The 13,956-nt window shown below is 38.7% G+C and overlaps 1 protein-coding gene across 5 annotated transcripts in view; it reads right to left on the bottom strand.

Annotated features, from left to right (window-relative positions):
• The window catches only part of CHD2 (chromodomain helicase DNA binding protein 2), a 71,620-nt gene extending 58,041 nt beyond the window's left edge, over positions 1-13,579 (bottom strand). For all 5 annotated transcript variants that reach the window (XM_080351365.1, XM_080351368.1, XM_080351369.1 and 2 more), the window contains exons 1-4: positions 13,176-13,579; positions 10,461-10,532; positions 9,629-9,718; positions 5,503-5,560 (exon numbers count right to left, since the gene is read on the bottom strand). The gene's annotated coding sequence lies outside the window, so the exon portion shown is untranslated. The remainder of the gene's footprint in view (positions 1-5,502; positions 5,561-9,628; positions 9,719-10,460; positions 10,533-13,175) is intronic.
• Positions 13,580-13,956: the final 377 nt, after the last annotated feature.

The raw sequence follows: 13,956 nt of genomic DNA, 5'->3' as shown, positions 1-13,956 counted from the left end.
AAAATTAAAAGAAAAATGCTGTTGGAATACAGATCATATCTTTAAACTAAGACAATCAACTACTGTACCTTGAAGATAGTTTAAACATATAACTGATGCTTCATTCTGTATTACACATTCCAGAACATCTACTTTTACCATGAACAAACCAGGTCAAATCATCAGTCAAAAGTCAAAAAGATAAATGTTAACAAAACCTAAAAAGAAGTAGAGGAGAAATTATTAGAAGTTCAGGAACCTTTTCAGGCTCCATAAATTCCATTTGAAATTTCTCCATAGTGTTAAAACAGTAGAGAAACCAATAGTGAGAAATCTGACAAATTTGCTCTGGCAACCATCTTTATTGGACTGACCCATCTACTAGAGCTGACACTGCTTAGTGGAAAACCAAGTTTATTATAATAAAGCTACATTTTTTTAACTACTGTCTATGCTCCTTTCTTCAAAGGCATAGATGCATCAAAACCAATGTAACAGGCATGAAAACTGGTTTCCTATATTCAGATGGTGATTGGAGACGAGACATTGCACCATCTTAACCTAGTTTTCCAGCTCATGAAAGACATACAGTGCAACAGCAAGCACACACTTAGAAACAGAGTGACTGGTTTAGTTAGTGGTGGAAAGGACATGTGAGAAGTCAGATGAAATGGTAACAAGTCACATTAGCTGCCTTTAGCAAGGCGACCATACTACTCCTGATCCATATTCCAACTTGACTCTTCATGTAACAGCAACCAAGCCCACAGGTGAGTGACAAACCAAACTAATCAAATGACTTCCACATGGATAGATAAGAAGTGAATGTCCCCATCTTTATATTTTCTTCCAAGAAAAACAAGCTCATATATTTTTAAAAAGAAAACAAAACCCACAACAAAACAAACTACTTCTCCTAACATGCAAAAATGGAGCACAGGAAGTTAGTAAGTGTTAAGAACTTCATTTTAAACCAAAGCTAACTGCAGAAGAGATTGACATACAAAAAAGTTTTAAAATGTCTTTATGGTTTTGAGTATCTACACTCTAACATCAATTTATTCTGCATTTATATAGCTCTAACCTCATTTTAGTCTAAAAGCCAACTCCACCACTGTTGTTCCCCAATAACCCTGGCCAGATTCTCACAAGTGAAGCAGAAATTACCCACAGTACAGCAAAAATCAGTGGAGCCATCTAGTGGTCTCTGCCTCAACATCCCACGTTCCCCATCCCTATTTCAAAACCACCACTTACAGCAAAGCAAACAGCGATGGCACCAGCGCAACAAACCTCAGTTTGACTTTGACAACTGCCCATATGTCCTGTTCTACATTTCTCTATAGACTTCCTTGCTTTAAATACAATGGCAGTGGCAGGTAAGTACAGCACATAGAAGTGGAATGCAGGATCTGGAAATTCACTTTGCTTTGCATTGTGCAACATGTGTAGCTGTAGTAGTATTTAATTATGGGATCTTCACATTTTCAGAACCAGAAACTGAACACTGAAGTTTGCAGAAGTTCTTTTTTTTCAAGCATTCAACTCCTCAGTTAAGACAGGAATTGAATATTTTGCAAGATGTTCTTCCCCACACTCAACTGAAGAAAGTTTGGAGATTTTATTTGTTTGTGGGTTTGTTGGTTTGGGTTTTTTTGCCCTCCCCAATCCTTATTGGTATACAATCCTAATTTCAAATCCATTTGGGCACCTGAAGAAAAATTAAAACTTCTTGTATTTTTTAATGCTAATGCCTTGACTGAGGTACCAAGATATGAAAAATAAAACACCACAAAGCTTTCCATTATTGTCACTATCAAATATCCAGAAGTACTAACATGAGTGGAGTGGAAACCCTATAAATAAGACCTTTAAAATATTTTTTATAGTTTTCATAAGAAACGTAAGTAAATTTAATTACTGGCATCAGCTTTACCCATCTTTCAAAAACATAATTTAGTTACATATTAGTCAACCTTGAAAGGCCCCTTTCAGTTGGGTTAGCTTTCCGCCTTGGACGCTAATGAGATCTGCCAAAAGCAATTTAAGGGCAAGTTTCCCTATTAGGTTCACCTACATTTGGCTGTACCAAAAACTTTGCAAGTAACCCCACCACATTCATTTTAAACTCTTCTCTTGACCTTGTAAATTAATTAACAGTAAACAGAACTGATGATACATTATAATTAAGAACGTGCTACAACAGCCCTTGTTCTAAAAGTTATTCATACATCAAAAAGATGCCACAGTAATGGCCAAAATATTAATAGCAATCTGTACTATTTTTCATGTGAAATCTACATTTGCTTTAAGACTTCACAGCATTTGTTTACTTATGAATTAAGGCACTTTTTGCTAAGAAGCTTCAATAATGTTGCAAAAATATACTCCTTCTCCACCAAGACATATGCAGTGATCCTACACTTAAGGTAGCTATTGAATAGCTCACATTATTTTACTAGATAGCATGAGTACTTAATTCCTTCTATACCACCAGTCAGGCATCATCCTGTTTTGCAAACATTATTATCCACTTTTTACTGTAATTGTTTCCAAACACAGTGTTCTGGTCATGATAAATGAGGTACCTGAATAATCATGTAGTAGTTTCAAAGTTGCCTTCAAAGCTCTTGCAGTACATTGACACTATCAACAGAGGCAAACTATTCCCAACCTCGCCCCAAGGCTTAAGGCAACAGTTTGGAAACATGAGTTTACAAAGTTTTTCTCTTCAGTTTTTTTTCTTTTTTGTAATTCCTTACTTGTTGCACTATTACTAGATCACAGCAATAAAAGACATCCCTCATGGCCAAAACCATGGCCTGAGCAATTTCATGTCTACTGAAACCTTGCAGTTTTTCAATATGAGACTGTGTGAGACACCAAGACATTTACAAAGTTTTCCAGAGTGAAATCTCTCACACTCTGAGGCTTAAACTTAAAGGTGACATAACTGCAAGGCCAGGGAATTTTCAGCTCCCTCTGTTGGAAGGAAGCATGGACAGAATGAGGTTCGAGCAAAGCAAATCTGAAGTTCTACACTTCAAAGTTCATTAAAGCAAGATTTTATTCTCAAAGACATGCTTCTGGTAACTTTTACACTAGAGGAAAAAGCACACGTGCCCTTCACTGAAATCTAAAGTTCATAATGATGTTTTATCTAATTTTTAAAAGTATCTAAGTTCTCTGGGCAGTCCTAAATACACTTTCACTGCTATCAGATATGCAGTAAGCACAGCAGTAAAAGCGTAAGTCATGTATGATCAGGTATTTTTATCTAAGAAATGCTGTTTACCAGGTTTCTCATAGATTAATTTCAGGTAAGATCTGACTTTATTCACAGATGCACTCTGTTGTGGGTATTACTTTTAAATAATAAATTTATTGCATTAATGCAAAGTATGCCAACTTCAATAAAGTTCCTGGTGTTTTCAAGTATTTCCTCCCTTCTATTAAAAAGAAATAAATAAAAATCAGTGCTTCAACTAAACGTTATCTATGTTAACCAGAGAGGGTAACATTACATCTTTCAAGATCCATACATTTGGATGTTTTTAAAAACATATTTCGAGGCAACTTCTTTTGACAGCAACTCTTTTTCAGTCAAAGAGTTTCATGTTCATCCCTTCCTTTAGATAAGGATTATAAAACAGAGAAGGGCAAAAGAATTAGTATGTAACTGAAAAGCCAAATTCCTGCTCAAGAAACCAGATCCAACAACGGCTAACTTAAAAACCCAGGAGAGAAAACAGAAAAAACACAAAGATGTAGAAACAGATAAAAATTAATATAAAAATGGAACATGGGTCAAGTGTTTAGAGATTATAGCAAGTGACTGGGGAAAAAGGTAACAGTGGACAGCATAGGAAGTTCTGAGGAATAGCTGAAAGGAGTAACATTTCCTCCTAACATAGTAAGAAATAGGCTGGTTTACACATCTGTAACGTGAAAAGTAATTTAAGACTTCTGAAAGAACCAAGTAGTAAAATTTACAGAACACAGCAGTAGAAGCAATAAAGCACTAATCAAAGATCATCAAAACTGAGCACGTGAACACACAATAAGAACTGAATTCCTCAAAGTTCATAAATTCTACTCTTTTGCCTCAGGACTGAAAAATTGGTTCAAAATGAAACATACCAAAAGGGAGCACAAGGCTAGGATAACATGGCCTGGTGAGGTTTGCACCTTACCCTCACACACTCCTGTTTACTTTCAAAAGAGACCTACACTGGTCTCTACATCATGAGTAGATCAGAAGCAAGCATGGGAACTCTGCAGTACAAACTGGGAGTAACTGCTTTTCTACCACCTGAAGGCAGCTTAGATGGCAGTTTGTACAAGGTGAGCGCAGCTGCATGTGTCTGCAAACACACATCACCGCTGGACAGGTAAAAATCAGTAATCATCATCTATCCACTGATGCAAGGCGATATTTGCACCTTGGAACAGCATTTTCTCAAGCTGTCTGCAATCTAAGGCAGGCATTACTCAATCCGGTAGCACGTCATATTGAAAGAACTGTCTCCAAGAAACTGTCTCTTAAAGCATCTATTCCAAAGTATAGACCTACAGGAATAGAGCTTCCCACTAAAAAAAAGTTAATCATGTACATAAAATGCAATGGATCCCTAATCAAAAACGTATAAGTAAGGAATCTGAATGTTAAGCAGACAGGATATCAGGAGGACTTTGGACTTTCCAGAGACAACTCCCAAGAGAGTCATGGAATGTGCTAGAGACAAAAAGGTCATCAAAACCAAATTCTTTTAGTAAAGGAAACGGGATAAAATTTTATCCTCATGTTCATCCAGCACAGAACCAAATGAATTTTTCTACTCAAGTCTGCCAATTTTGCGTTTTGACTATATGAGGAATGGTTCCCAAATTAAGTCTACCAGCTAGCCGTTTAATACAGGAAACTGTATCACCATTACATGCCATTGCCTGCAGAGCTGAAGCTTTGTGAATGAAGAACAGAAACGGAACAATCATAGAACAGAAGACAGTTACTATCTGCTCATAGACCCTCACTGATCCTGACAGAGGCACAAAAGGACAACATCAATTGGTTGTAAAACAAGTTCTTCCTGCCATGATACTGTCCACACTATTTGTTATCCAAATTGTGTGTAGTAATTATCTGTAGAGACAGACATTTGTACACCAAGCCCTTTTGAACAAGCAAGTCTATGATTTAATAGTTCTCAACAATATATGGACTCCAATCACAGAAGCAGAAGACCAAAGAACTACAGTTAGATACAAAAGCTGTTCTCCAGCAAGACAGGTTGACAGTACTATCCAAGTACAGCTTCATTTCCCAAGAGCCCAGCAAGAATGTTCCTGTGTCCTTCTAACTGACTCTTCTAGAAACACACACGCACACACAGACACACTTGAAAGAACCTCAGGATGTACTCAGCCAAAAACTTCACCAAATTAAACATTATAGCCATGTGTGCTAGTACTTTTGTTTGTTTTAAAGCTAAAAAGTAAATGTTATTAGGAATAGCAACTTACCAGTGCTTCAACCAAGAGAAGTTATTTTGCTTACAGTGAGCAAATCAATTCAACATATCTGTAGGGAAAATTATATATTAAACACTTGTATAAAAAGAAAATTGAAAAATAAAGACTAGAGCACTAGCCTAAGACTATTAAAAAAGCCCTATCCTCAAATGAAAACAAAACAAAACAAATTCCCAGCAAAACACAGCATACAGTACAAAACACTTTATAAAAAACATTAAGTATCTCTAGGCAACCTGTTATCCAAGAACCTGTGCAAACCACTCAAATTCAGATCCGTTCCTGTACGCAAATCCCTTGAGAAACAACGCAAAAAAACCCCACAACTTTCTTGAAATTGTTGAAAAAGATCAGACATCAAAAGGAAGTATGCTGAAAGCAATTGATCTGCCCTTCGCATACAAACAATTCAAATACATTTTACTAAGAGGTGGTATCAGATGCAGTGAAATTATTTAATAAGTTCATATGAAGTTATTTGCTTTGTATCTCAAAGTTACCGGTATATGGGCAACGCCTAAATTTGAAAATGCTTATTGGCAATCCACATCAATAAACGTTCAATCAAAACCACCTTAAGCAGATGTAGTGAGATTAAAATAGGACTCAAAACAGGTCATGAATCCCCGTTTTTTTTTAATTGTACATTTCAAGTGCATAAAGTCATCTGGGATCATGAGGCATACAAGTTATTCACCTAACCTCAGAATGTACTTATATCGGAATAGGGCCTCAAATATGTACAAATTAATGAATCTATTCAGTGACATCATATTGTGCAGAACTATCTACAGTCTTCTAAATTCTCCTCTTCAAACTGATAGCTACTGCTCAGATGTGTAGAAAGCAAGCTGTGATGAATAGAACTTTAATTTCTTTGTTCATGTAATTTACTTGAAATGACTAATATGGAAAAAGATTACTTTAGAAATGAGAAAAGGTAAAAAAATTATAGTAGTAAACTGGCACAATCATGCAGAATATCCAAACGAACGTGAAATTTAGAGGTTGAAAATATGCATTTAAAATGTGATCCAACAGCTGCTATTAAATGGAAGCACAAAACTGAAGTCCAAAATGGTGGGCAGGCACTCCATAGAGGAAATGCAACATGGGTGCTGGACTTGATGATCAAAGAGGCATCTACCAGTCACGCAAAGTGTAAGACATGAACTAGGCAAAGAGGGTTACTCATGCCCTTTACATCTTTTTCTGTCCTATATGTACCATTTCACTCAAAAAACAACAAAAAAAAGCCACATGGAAACTATGATTTCAAAGACTAAAGTTAATGATGGAAAGATTCTCAGCTTACAGCTCTCTGCGTTTTGTAGTAATTTACAGCACAGTTAAACATCATCTGCATTCAAGTTGGTTCCTGTTTTCTTTAATTCTAGAGTTAGCATCCACTTATGGTAATTTCACAAAAACTTTAATGTGGATATTTAATATGGCTTTGTATAACCACAGAGGAACAGCTTCCTCTACTGAAAAACTTAAGACTCAACCAGAATGTGCTCTTTTGACTTCAGCAAAATTTTGCCAGAGGAATCTAATACATGTCCGGGTGGTGTCACATACTAGTACTAAGACTTCTCTACTCTGAAGTGAATGGATGAACCAAAGAGTTTTGTAAGAACAGCACCAAGATGTTAATAACGTATTACACTTCATTCATGTGATCACACCAGGGATAATTTTTCTACCTTTTTCAAATATACCACTATATTTTGAGTTTTCAAATTTTAGTATACGAAAGACATTTTCTCCCAAAACACTGAATGCATCACAAAAACTGAAGGCTTACGCCAAAAGCCATGAACTGTAAAGCTGGTAAATACAAGTTTCAGCTGAAAAAAAGTTAGCCTTTCAGATTAACACTTGTATTTCCTATTTAACATTCAATTCATTTAACAGGTGTCAAGCTAAAAAATGTTTTAATCAGACTACTCACAGTAATTGCTGTAGGCCACGTGATTTTAAAAAAATAATGCCCAATTTAAAGTAAACACATGGATTTACTTTTTTTTTTTCCTTAGGTAGTCTTACAGTTGTGGCTTATATTTTTTTTTAACTATAGAATGAGATGTCTTAAGTACAGCACAGCCTATGCCTACAAAAAACATGCCTTGCATCATAGGTCCTTGACTCCTTCACCAGAATACTGGCACTGCTAGCCCTAAGATTCAGGAGAGTGTATCTCCTTCTACAGGATGACATGAGGCCAGGCGCTTTAAAGCTATTCACTTGACATCAGATTCTTCCTTGGGATAAACTAAACTATATGCATATCACCATATCCATGTTTTTCCATATAAGCTGTCAATGCTACGAATTAATTTTACGAGACTATTTAACATGGCTTTATATCACCATAGTTAATAAGAGCGTTCTTCTGACCACATCAATCCTCAGCGTGCTGCACGGTGGTCATAAACTTGGAACTCTCCTCAACTCCCCAGCAGTGCGCACCTAGCCTACTGAGGTCTACCTATTCTAAAGATCAAGCTGACATTTACTAGATGAAAACATGTTGTTCTTACCAGAAAAGGCAGTTCTGAAGAGCTCACAACAGTAACAAGGGTCATTTAAAACTGTTTTTATTATAATACCTATTCAGCACAAACAGCATCATGACGATACAGGAAATATGTAAGACCACTGAGATCACAGTACTCAATTTCATATTCATCATTAAACGGTCAGGTCAATCAAGATCACTCTGCTCTTGAGTACTGGTTTTTCGGGTTTTTTTATTAAGAGCAGGTCAATTAAAATTTGCAGCTGTAGACATTTAAAGATTTCATATTAGGAATACAAGTCTTCAGTTTGACACATTCAGCCCCACAATTACTATGAGAATTTTATGTGAATAAGGCTAGTCTTGTCTTTTCGCAATAAACTGTGCAATATCTGGTGATTTTAATTCTCTAAATTGAAAATTCATGGGGGATTTCAAATACGTTCTGTTGTTCTTCTCAAGGTACCGATCACGACTTCTGATTCTCAGACTTCATATCAGACAGTTACACAATGAAGTTCTAGAATGTACCTAACAACCTTGTTCGTTAGTTGTGTTTTGCTGCAAGACATCCAGGGTGTACAGTACATGTCTAGTACCTATAAATATTATCTAGATTTTGTCTTGCACATCAGCAGTGCCTTACTGCAGATAAAGCACTTTTTACAACTTAAAGAGACATTTTTGAAAAGCTTGTGCAAAATTTGTATATGACTTCTCTCATGAACACACTGAAGCCTTCATCCCAGCCAAACAGAACAGTTGCACTCAGGTAGCGGGTTCACAAGATCTGTATTCTAAATTATCATGATAAACTATGTAATTTTAAAAAACCAACTATCAAGATTACTTTTGAGATTCACGATACACGTCTTCATGAAGACACCTTACGCTTTGAGGTCCTGAATGTACTCAAGTACATTAGCATGGTAAGCTGTGAAAAGCAACTAGTTAATACAGGCAAAGGAGATCCCCAACTTTTAATTACACAGTGGTGAAAGCATAACTCAATTGTAACGTATTACTCTGTCTCTAAATGCAGAACCTTAAAGTGTAAAAACAAAAGTAAGCTTATTTGTTTATACTGCAAGGAACAGCAAGGTACTTCGTAACAACTCGGTGCAGGTTTAGCCTATTAGAGTAAAATTTAGACTGAAAAGAGTATTTTTAAGTTGGTTGTAAAAAAACAATTTATTGGAATGGAAAAGCTTATGAGTGTCACTTGCTAATGAACTAATACCTTGAACTGAAGGAAGAACGTTTCTGAAGTTTTATTAGACTGAATGTCCTTAGTGGCTATGACAATCCTCATTAGCACAGCTTTATTTTACGATGTGCTGACACGATCATTTCAGATTCTTAAAAAAAAGTCTTATTTATGAGTGACCATAAAAATCTTACATGATGTGTAACGAGATATTAACATTACTGTATTTAGTACATGCTAACAGTTTTTAAATGCACTAAAACTTGAAAGAAAATTCAACAAGGTAAAACATCGTAGTTTAAATATTCAATGTTTATTTTGCTAAAATATATTTACAGGATAATTTAAAAAAAACAAAACAAAACAAACACTAATGCAGTGTAACATACCTGGTACGCACAGTACAGCATTTTGCTCAAGGTCTTTTATCCAACCAGCCATCTGAATTTTTGGAAGCAAGAACAATATCCAGTAATAGCCTTTAAAGAAAAAAAAAAACCAACATACACACAAAAACAGGTTTGTCTGAAAACAAAGGCATAAGGCACATACAGATTTTACATACAGTTCTAATGTTCTCAACTGATATAAACTTTTTCAAAACACATAAGGTATCTTACAATTAATACAAATTTCACCTACGGTACAAAACCGTAATATTCTATCCTTGCCAAGCACTAGCCTTCAGGTCTCAAAAAATGAGAAACAGGCCCAAAAAATCTCCTTGTGTATGAACTCCTGAAGTCTAGGGTTATTATTCTCACATTCAAATTCTACAATATCCCCAAGCATTAATGTTACAAAGTTATTAAGTAGAAAAAACAAACATTTTTTAAGGTTCAATTCACATTTCCACTAGCAAAATGGGACATAAAGAACTTCTAGGTTTACACAAAAATACTGTAATTTCCCACCAAACACAATGCATATGAATGTATATACATATATGAAAAAAAATCCACTTACTAAATAGCCTTAATAAACTAAAATTTATACAGAAGTAGCAGCACTAACATCACATTATTTTAAGGCAGTCTACCCATATATGAAAAAACAAACAAACTTTGAAGTCCAGATAATTTATAAAATGCGTCCCCTCCAATTTAAAAATGAGATTTTTTTTTTTTTTCTCTCGTCTGCACAGTATTAAAAAGGCAAACCCCAAGATCACAGAAATAACAAGGAAATGAGCATACTACCACAAGTTATAACCACTCTTACCTAAGAAAATAACGTACGAACAATTCTTCTGGAAGCCAGTCAGGAAATAAGGTATTGTTCACGGAATTCTACCTAAAAAAGAAAGTATGAAAATTTTCAGCATTTTGCTTTAGAAAAGCAGAACAAGTCAGATGCTCGAACCTTATTGATCTTTAGGTAATTATTAAGTTTGGAAAACTTCTGATAGCAGTAACCGTATCTTTATAACTGAACTCTAAAAATAAAAGTACGGGTGGCTGTACATACTTGGCTGAAGAAAAATACTGAAGAGTGACTGACATTCAACATGCATGATCTATATTTTTACATGAATAACTGCAGTCTCCTGTCTCCCATTACTTCAATTGTGAATGACTTAGTCAAACCTATTTAAGACTTTTTTCTCTTAAGAGCAATTTATCATACAATACCTCTTATTCCTCATACTTTTTTTCACAATAAAGTCTTTAAAAAATGCTATGCAAAATTAAATAAAACCTCTAGTGAGAGGAAAGTAATTTTAAAATGGCTTCTGTTATCAGCTTCTCTGCATTTTTAGTCATAAGTTAGTCGATTCCTCCAAAAGACATCTTTTTGTCCTTCAGAATAGTTACAAAACCTTCAGCTTCTCTACCTTTACTCAGAGCCCAAACTATGCTCTTTAACACAAGGAACACCATATTTGCCCTACCTCTAACCAACTTTTCTTGCCCTTGGTGAAAACGCTTAACATTACATTTTACAGCAGTTATATTTATCACCATTTATTTGATACCCTAGGACAAGTCTGGAATCATTCTGTAAATACGTGGGTAATTAAAAAAAAAATTAAAAGATAGCAACTATAAATTAAAATTCCTACACCTTATATATATATATAAATGCAGAACAATGAAATAAAATATGTTAAGAATACAAGCAACTTCTTTTCAGAGACACTTAACTGCTGTTTTATTTTCAGAGGCTAAAGCAAGTTAAAAGCTATTTAAAAAACTAACCCCTTATATTTAAAAAAAAAAAAAAGAAGAAATACAGTAGACACCCACCTAAAGCTAGAACTTTCTTTTCAGAAAAGTGTGTATGTCAGAACATGTTCTACACTGCAGAACTGTTGCTGGGGTTATAAAACCACCATAATCCAAATCTAAAATAAAGATACCGAGCCCTTTCCATAAATGTGACTGAAGTCCAATGGTTGCTGAAACTTGTATTTATATTTCCACAAAAAGCCAACTTTCATTGTTGTAATGATGGATTTGTATTTGCAGAGGAAAGTACCAAAAAACGTAGATTTACCTCCAATTGCAAAATTTAAAACCTGCAGAGTTTTATAATCCTGTACAAGCAGGATAAATCCAACAAATATGACTACACATAGTCTCCAATTAAAACTGAAGTCCTTAATATTTATCTCTTTCTTTACTACAGTGACTTTTTACATATTTGGAATTACAATTTTACTCTTAAACTGGTAATTGCAGAATGCGAGTCAATGCAAACATCAGCCATTCCATTTAAACTGGCATTTTCAGAAAGTCCTGCAATAGGTGTTGTACAACTTCTAAATTATTAAACATCAAAACAACGATAAAAATGCTACCTAAACAGAAATAATTCCAAGCTCCCTGCAAAAATGCATAAACTGAACACGAAAATCAAAACTGACACCCGATAAATGCTTTTTGAAAGCTTTATATGTGACACACAAACTCATTCGTTTCCTTATCGTGTGATTCGTACTTAAGTAACTACCTTTTCTTCTCGTAGTGTCGTCTAAATCATAACTGTATTTTGCCAACTTTAAACTGTAGACTTGGCATGACCGAGCTTTGTTTTTTTAATGCTTGTAAGTTTTTGTATTGCCGTTTTAATTGCAAAATCATATTGCACGTAATTCTTCAGAGTTTTCTTTAAAGTTCTGCACCTGAACTGCTGTTTTTCAAGCGAAATAAATTTCTATCTATTGTTTCAGTAAAGTACTAAGCTGTCTCATCCGCAGCCTGTTTTTTTCTTACTGGTTTAGAAAGAGTTAAAAGCCAACACCCCAAAAAAAAAAAAAAAAAAAGGACCAAGTTTTATTTTTAAGAGAAAAGGACATGGCGTCTTTGTTCTTAACAAACTACGAAAACATATCCCCATCCGAGCAGCAATGGGCAACAAATGCTCTTTAAACAGATACGGACTTGGGGCTAAACATTTAACTGGTGATGTAGTAGAGTCTTCACCTCTCCCCCCTCCCTCCACTGCTGCATTGGAGTTACAAGCTGGTTTGCAGATGCCCCCCTTCCCTGCTGCACCGGAGGGGAGCAGGTCTGCAGCCCCCCCCTTCCCCACTGCTGCATTGGGGAACCCGCCTGGCGCTGCCCCCATCCTCCTTGCTGCGTTTTGGGGGGCCGGGGTGAGTGGAGCCCCCTCGGTGCTGCAGGGGCAGGGGGGAGGGGGAGCGCTCTGCAGCCCGGGAGCCGAGCGGTGTCACCGGGGCGGCCGCCGAGCTGGGGCTCCCGCGGCGGCACCGCTTCTCCCGCCGCTCCCTCCTCGAAACCGCGCGGCTCTCCCCTCATCCGAACGGGGTGACGGAGACACACGGGGGTCCCCGAGACCCCCCTGAGGCAGCGGGGGCAAGGGGGGGGCAGCAGGGAGAGGCAGGCGCCCCCTCCCCCTCCCGGCTCCAAGGACATTTTGTTTTTCCTCCCAAGGACAAAGGACAATGAGACGCGAGGGGACTCAGGCACTTACCCGGCGAAGAGCAGCCCCTCGGCAGGCAACGGGGACCCTGAGAACGGGGCGCTGCTCCCCCTCCTCGCCTTGGCCGCGGCGGAGGGCGGCCCCGCGCCCGCCTGGCGGCGGAGAGGCGCGGGCAGAGCTCCGGAGCCCGGCGCCATTGCCCTCCGCCCGTCGGCAGCCCCGCGCGGCAGCCCGGCTCGCCGCCCTCCGTCGCCCCAGAACCCCCAGAGTGCCGGGCCCGACTTGGCCCCCGAGACCGGCACCCGGAGCGCTCGCCGGGCCTCCCCGCTCCGAGCGGCGGGGAAGGCACCCGGGAGCCCGGCAGCAGCAGTGGCTGCTTCCCCGGCCATCTTGTGCCGTGTGTGAGAGAGTCTCTCCCGTCTCCTCTCAACTCCTTCCTCCCCTCCCCCCGCACAACATGGCCGCCCGCTCACTACTCACTGCGGCGAGGAAGGGGCGGGCCCGCGCGCCGGCCCCCCTACCTACGGCGCACGGCGCACCCCCCACCCTCCCCCCCAACACACACACACTACGCCCCGCCCGCGGCTGCGCGCGCGCCCCGCGCCGCTCCCCATTGGTCCCGCCACGCCCACCCGAGCGCGCGCACCGCTGCCATTGGCCGCGCCCTCCTTCGACCTCCCCACCCCGCACGGCGGCCGCGGCTTCCCATTGGCTGAGCGCTCCGCCGCTCCTCCGCCGCCGAGTATTGGCGAGCGGCGCCGGCCGCTCCCCATTGGCTCCTGCCCGCCTTCTCGCGCCCCGCCCCGCCCTCCCAAGTGTCCCCTCAGCAGCA

This window comes from Nesoenas mayeri, assembly GCF_963082525.1.
Source record: "Nesoenas mayeri genome assembly, chromosome: 11".
Lineage (NCBI taxonomy): Eukaryota > Metazoa > Chordata > Aves > Columbiformes > Columbidae > Nesoenas > Nesoenas mayeri.
This window is presented reverse-complemented; position numbering and strand designations above follow the sequence as displayed.